Here is a 6,566-nt window from a genome sequence, read left to right as displayed (position 1 = left end):
AGAAAGAAAGGGTCTTGGGAGAACTGAAAACTAAATGGCACTACTCTGAAGGGCCACTTAGAGCTGAGAGACAGCAGGGGAGCAGGACGGCCAGCAGCCACTGAAGAGAGGGCCACAGACTCGGTGGTCTCGCAAGCTGGCGGCAGTGTTCCAGCTAAGAGCTTATGTTGGGCCGGAGAATAACGGCCCATGTCTTTAATCCTAGCACTCGGGAGGCAGAGGTAGGGCTTCTCAGGAGTTCTGAGTTTGAGGCCAGCCTGGTCTACAGACAGGTCTAGAGGAACAATCAGGGCTCCACAGAGAAACTGACTTGAGGAAACAATAACATATGTTGGAGCTGAGGTAATTAGCTGTTGCTACAGAAGTGGACTGTGAAGGGGAGAAGTGGTGGGGAAGCAGAGGAGGGCACACAGCTGTATCATGAGAAGCTGGCATATTGGCACATTCCCTGAGAAGAGAAGAAAGAAGAGCCCATGGAAAATCACAACCTCTTCCGACCAACTCTAAGTATTAACAGAGGAGACAGTGGATAAAACAAGAAACAGGCCCAGCATATGGCGTGGGGGCTAAGGGTACTTCTGCCAGCCTGATGACCTGAGTTTCACCCCCACAATTCACATGGTCTGACAGAACCAACTCCATCCAGTCAATTATCCTCTGAACCCTGCATGCACACCATAGCACATGCATGAGCGCATGCACACACACATAAATATATTTTTTTAAAAAAGGAAAGAATGAGGGAAGAGTGTCAGGAAATGAACGTGTAGGGATAGACAGGGCTGTGACAGCCAAGCTGGGGTACCTTATCCCCCACAAGGACAGCCAGCAGACCAGAAGCTTGCCAGCTGATAGCTGGAGCTGCCTAGCTCGGCTGGCAGAGTGCTTCTGCAGTAGATACAATGCTGTGAGTACAATCCCCAGCAATGTACAAAGCCAGAGTGTCAGTACACTCCCCAAATCCTCAGCTACAGAGTCTGGGGCAAGCCTGAGCTACAAGAGGCCCTGTCTTATAAATAAAATGAAATGAAATTCTCAACTGAATGGCTGGAACTTGGAAAAGTGTTACCACACCCCTGCAGACACTGGAAGACTTTAGTCTCTGGCCCTCCACAGAACACCACACAAAAGGGAAGCACTTCTCCCTTGAGGGGCTCAAGGTCCCTGAGACATTCACCACAGACCTGAGCACTTCAATGCTGAATCACAATGTGACTGAATCATTCTCTAGACACCCACATCCTGCAGGGCACACGAGAAAGAAAGAAAACAGCGAAGGCACTCCTCTCAAAAGGAGCTCCCAGGGACAGTTGCTTGAAACCTTTCTGTTTTGCCACTCCTAACATCCTTAAAGAGTAAAACAGAGGAAGTTACAGAGGGAGGGGTAGACTGGTTTAGGTATTTCCTCAGTCAGAGACCCTTCCCATCAAAGGCTTTTAAGGCATTAAGGGTATGTACCAGCACTCCAGGTTGGTACAAGGCTGTTGTAGAATACACCTGTGAAATCCGAGCATCAGGAGGCACAGTGCAGAGGAGCGCTGTAGGTACAAGGCCAGCCTAAGCGATCCTGGGAGGCTGTGTCAAAATAACAAGAACCATTTCCTACTTTCTGTAAGAACTGGTGACCAAAAATTTCTCAATAGAAAAGAACCCATTTCAGGCCGGGTGTGGTGGCGCACGCCTTTAATCCCAGCACTTGGGAGGCAGAGGCAGGTGGATTTCTGAGTTCGAGGCCAGCCTGGTCTACAGAGTGAGCTCCAGGACAGCCAAGACTATGCAGAGAAACCCTGTCTCGAAAAACCAAAAAAAAAAAAAATTTCATATAGGAAATTTCATGGAAAATTACAAAAATTTTCACAAAGAATGTGTTCCTCAGGAAGATTCTGGGAGCAGAAATCCCTGAAGAGGGTGTCCCTAGAGCTATGGACCCTCAGCGTCAGGTACAGGTGAAGCCCTGCTATTGTGAAGAACCTCCCATTGCTGGGACCACAGCTCCTGGGCTTAGCTGTAGCTCGGGGCTTGTAATTAATCAGAGCTGGTCTTTGGGCAGCAGTACACGCATCTCTAACCTCCATCCCTTTCCATACACTGGGGGTAACAATGGAGGCTTCTACTCTGTAGAGCTGCTCTTGGGCTCCAGCATTATGATACGTAGATAAAACCATGCTAGAGCAGTGGCACAGCTGGAGATCAGGGAGGAGCCCCTTATCCAGGGGCTCACCTCTTCTACCAGATGCAACATGAGGTCTCAGAGCTTGAGACTTACAGAATGCCACCACCTCCTTTCTAAAAAAAAAAAATCACATGAGCTGCACAAGCAAAGGATTCACTGAGAAAACAGAATGGCCGGCCATCCCACAGAGAAGGAGACCAATTGTTGCCTGTATTCTATGATTTCATTTGCCTTTAGAGCTGACTGGTATTCCATCACACGCACGCACGCATTACTGCTGTGACTGCCCAGCCAAGCCAGATGGTATGATGCTATTGATGAAGACCACACATGCTCTGGCTGCAGGACAGGAGAAATCAAGCTGGACATGAGATAGAAGTCTCCTCCCTGATGGCTAGCCCTTGTGGTGTCAGAAGGTGCTAGGTGACTATTGTGGGGGGGGACGGTCAGCCTCAGCCGTGCTAAGCATGTCCCTATGGAAGGCACTACTCACTGAGCGGCAGGAAGGGTCACTGCCGTAACAGTGGAGAGTCTGTTACGGGGTAACCAAGAGCTTCCTGAATGACTTGAGATGCTTCACAGAAGGGAACTAATGTTCGGTGCTGTGAACCTGGTTAGAAGCTTGTGGCTGGAGAGGTTGGAGGGAAGGGGCTGTTGCTGCTGCTTTACTAAGCAGATTAGACCTGGCCATTAAATTTCCTTCTAAATACTTATGTTACCACTTGGAGATCAGTGCTGCCATCAGAGAAGTTTCTTTGAGAGTGGGCAGCAGCAACCAGCAACTCATAATATGTCCAAATGAGGAAAGTCAGTCAGCCATAATTGGGGTACCTGTATCACCCTTCAGGAGCAGGGGGGACAGAAGGGATGTAAGAGCCTGAGGAGGGTGAGGGCTATGCACCACAACATGGCCCTGGCACTCCTGTGCTCACAGAGCTGCAACCACTGGACCCATCAACATCCTGCACTGGAGAGAGGAGTGGCTCGTGAGAGGCCCGCCCTCTGAGGATTTAAGATGCCGATGGTTCCTAGAGGAAGGGAAGAACCCATGCACCTGTGATTAACTCCTCACCCATGTTCCTGTAAGCAACCTTAATTACACTTACTGGGCTAAAGAAGAGGGGAGAGAGGAAGGAGTGGGCATGGAAGAGGAGAGAGGGGACGGGGCATCAAAGGGGATGAGCTGCTAAGAAGAAGGGGAGAGTGGGTGGGAACAGGATTGGACATAATGTGTACATGTATGAGGTGAGGAATGAGATCATTATATAAATAACTAACATGCTAAAACATATTACTAAGTCTTCAAGAGACAGAAGTGAGTGGTGACACGTGTGTGCCTTACACTGCACTCTCAGCACATGGCACATGGCGGTGAAGGCTGGATGTTGGAAGCTCAAGGCCAGGTCAGACCAGGCAACCCTGCCTCCAAAGAAAAAAGAGCAGAGTAAGACTCGATGGCCCTCAGTGAGAGATCCCTTCTTCACATGCAGACTCTTCCTGGGCTTTTGTTCTATACAAGATTGAGTGCTAAGGTCCCTTCTAGAGTTAAGACTTAACAAATATTAAAGGACCAAGCTCCTTCCTGAGCATGCCAGGTGACTACGGCCTGCACCTGCAGTGAGACAGAAGGAGTCTGTGCCCAGCAGACTCTTAACTTTATATCATCTTAGGGTTCCCAACAGTTCCAGGCCACACTGATGCACATGTGTAATGCAGGGCTTGGGACGCTGAGGCAGGTGGACAAGGAGTTCAAGGACAATATGGTCTGAGCAGCAAAATCCTGCCTCAAAAAACAAAATCCAGACACCAGAGTGGTGGCACCTTAAATCCCAGTACTTGGGAGGCAGGCAGATCCCTGGACACCAGCCTGCTCTACAGAGTGAGTTCTAGGACAGTCAGGACTATGCAGAGAAACCCTGTCTCAGAGATACCAAAACAAGCAACAAAAAGCCAGGGCCTGGAGAGGTAGCTCGGGGCTTACAAGCACTCACCCCTCTTGCAGAATACCCAGGTTCAATTAGCAGCAGCGATACGGCAGCTTACAACTACCTGTAACTTTAATCCAATGCCCTCTGATCTCTACAGGCTGAACACACATGGTACCCAGCCATATATGCAGGGGAAAACCCATACACATATATAAAATCAAATAAAAAACAATTAAGAAGCAAAGCCAGTCAGGGATGAGGGCACACACCTATAACCACTGTATTTGTGAGGCAGAGGCAAGAAAGACAACTGGGGCAGTGGTGGTGCATGCCTTTGATCCTAGCACTTGGGAAACAGAGGCAGGCGGATCTCTCGGGGCCAGCCTAGTCTACAAAAGTGAGTTCCAGGACAGCCAGGGCTACACAGAGAAACCCTGTCTCAAAAAAAAAAAAAAAAAAAAAAAAAAAAAAAAGAAAGAGAGAGAGAGAGAGAGAAAGAGAAGAAGGAAGGAAGAAAGGACGGGGAGAAGGAAGGAGGGAAGCACTATAATATATAAAAGTGAAGTGGGAAGTTTGAGAGAAAGTACTGAATCTATGGAAACAAAACTCAGCAGAGGAGAAGCAGCTTTAAGCTAACTAGAGAGGAAATGACTAACCCTGCCCTCCTCTGGGCAAGCTTTGTTAAACCCTTCAGGTGGGTCTGGAAGGTCTCCCAGTATTTAGGGCTGAGATTACAGAAGGCACCATACCCACTAGGAAGTCCTTTTAACTAAGCAGAAAGTGCTTGCACCAAAGAGAGAACTGATGAATTACATGAAAACTGAGACTCTCTTTTGCAGTTGGAGAGATGGCTCAGTGCAGAGGACCTAAGTTGGATTCCCAGCACCCATATGGTGGTCCACGACCACAAGTAACTCCAGTTCCAGGGATCTGATGCCCTCTTTGACCTCTGTGAGCCGCAAGACATGCATGTGGACAGATAGACATGCCAGAAAAACCTCTGAGGACTGTGCAGACATGAGGAGCATTCCTCATTCACTCTGACCTCATCCTCCAATTCCTTCCTTTGCTATGAAAGCCAGGCTGGCCTCAAACTCACAAGACATCGGCCTGCCTCTGCCTGGAAGCTTCGGGTTTAAAAGCACCAGGGAATCAGGAGGGGCTGCACCAGCTAAGGGAGTTTAAGACAACCTTCCAGATGGAGGAGTTAGGCCAACAGCTCTCTCCTTGAGAGACCAGCAACAGACTTTTCAAGATGATATGTTCTCCAAGGTCCAGAGACTAACAACTGATTAGAAAGCCGGGGGCCCCTGGGAAAACGGAGAGGCACAGCACAGTCCCGACTTCCCAGGTACCTAGGGAGGGACAGCAATCAGCCTTGCTGCTGTCTCACCTTTCCTCCTTGAATCCTGGCTGGCTTTTGAGGATTGAGTCACCCAGTACCTTGCAGCAGGAGGCAGCAGACACCTGGTAAGAAGCCACAGCACACCCTGGAGATCCCATACAGGCCTCTAAGCACCCCCAGGACAGGAGGTTCTTAGCCCTATTTACAGATGGGGAAACTGTCCTGACCATGACACAAATGGCCCACTAGACAGAGCCACACAGAGTTCTCACTGCCCCTCCCTACCTGAAGGGACATTTGGCATTAATCCAGTCTAAACTTTCATAGCCTCAGCCCAGCCCTCTGACATTAGGCAGGTCCCCTCTTCCACTGTCCGTGACTATAAGTGCCTGCTTTTGAAATCCAATCACACCAAGCGCCAGGCCTGCACCAGGCAGTGTCTGATACATGCTGGGCACAGAGCATACTTCAGTCATAGACAAACCTGTACACTCCAGCCCAAGCACCACGAATCGACCTCAGGCACCATGGCCTGGAATCACACCCAGCCCATTCAGTCCCTCAGCGGACTTTCCTGCGGACATGGCCAGGCCTCGCTCTGGGCCCAGGTTCTCACAGGTGGGTCTCCTCCAGCGCACATCAGAAGCTGACAGGTGCGCATGGGTTCCCTGCTCTCTCCCTTTTTGAGAGATGAAGTTTGTCTATGATGGCAGGACTATAAGGAGCCAGCTTGGGCCATTAGATGGATGCCTGCGCTTAAGCAAAAATCATGTGGTCAAAGATATCCTGTTGTAGATGCAGCTTATGGGACAGTGGCCTGCTCAGCAAGCTCTAGAGGGAATACTTCTAGGCTGTTAAGGAGTGGAGAAAAACAGCCCTTTATTTTCGCCACCGTATCCTTAGGACATTTTCCTCATTGGCAGCACTGCAGACTTGAATCCAGGGCCTTCAACAGGCTAGCACTACCACTGAGCCACACCTCTGCCCTGGAGGAAAATTTTAGATTTCAACTACTTAAGATAAAAGCTGGGGCCGGGGGGTGGTGGTGGCGTACGCCTTTAATCCCAGCACTTGGGAGGCAGAGGAAGGTGGATTTCTGAGTTCAAGGCCAGCCTGGTCT

The 6,566-nt window shown here is 49.6% G+C and overlaps 1 protein-coding gene across 4 annotated transcripts in view; it reads right to left on the bottom strand.

Annotated features, from left to right (window-relative positions):
* The window catches only part of Zbtb17 (zinc finger and BTB domain containing 17), a 20,855-nt gene that overhangs the window by 10,300 nt on the left and 3,989 nt on the right, over window positions 1–6,566 (bottom strand). Inside the window, exon 3 of one of the 4 annotated variants that reach the window (XM_031379337.1) lies at window positions 5,495–5,568. The exons of the other annotated variants lie outside the window; for them this stretch is intronic. The gene's annotated coding sequence lies outside the window, so the exon portion shown is untranslated. The remainder of the gene's footprint in view (window positions 1–5,494; window positions 5,569–6,566) is intronic. 4 annotated transcript variants of the gene reach the window in all.

The sequence above is a fragment of the Mastomys coucha genome, unplaced genomic scaffold (assembly GCF_008632895.1).
Source record: "Mastomys coucha isolate ucsf_1 unplaced genomic scaffold, UCSF_Mcou_1 pScaffold18, whole genome shotgun sequence".
Classification (NCBI taxonomy): Eukaryota; Metazoa; Chordata; class Mammalia; order Rodentia; family Muridae; genus Mastomys; species Mastomys coucha.
The sequence above is the reverse complement of the archived record's forward strand: the minus strand, read 5'-3'. Positions and strand labels throughout refer to the sequence as shown.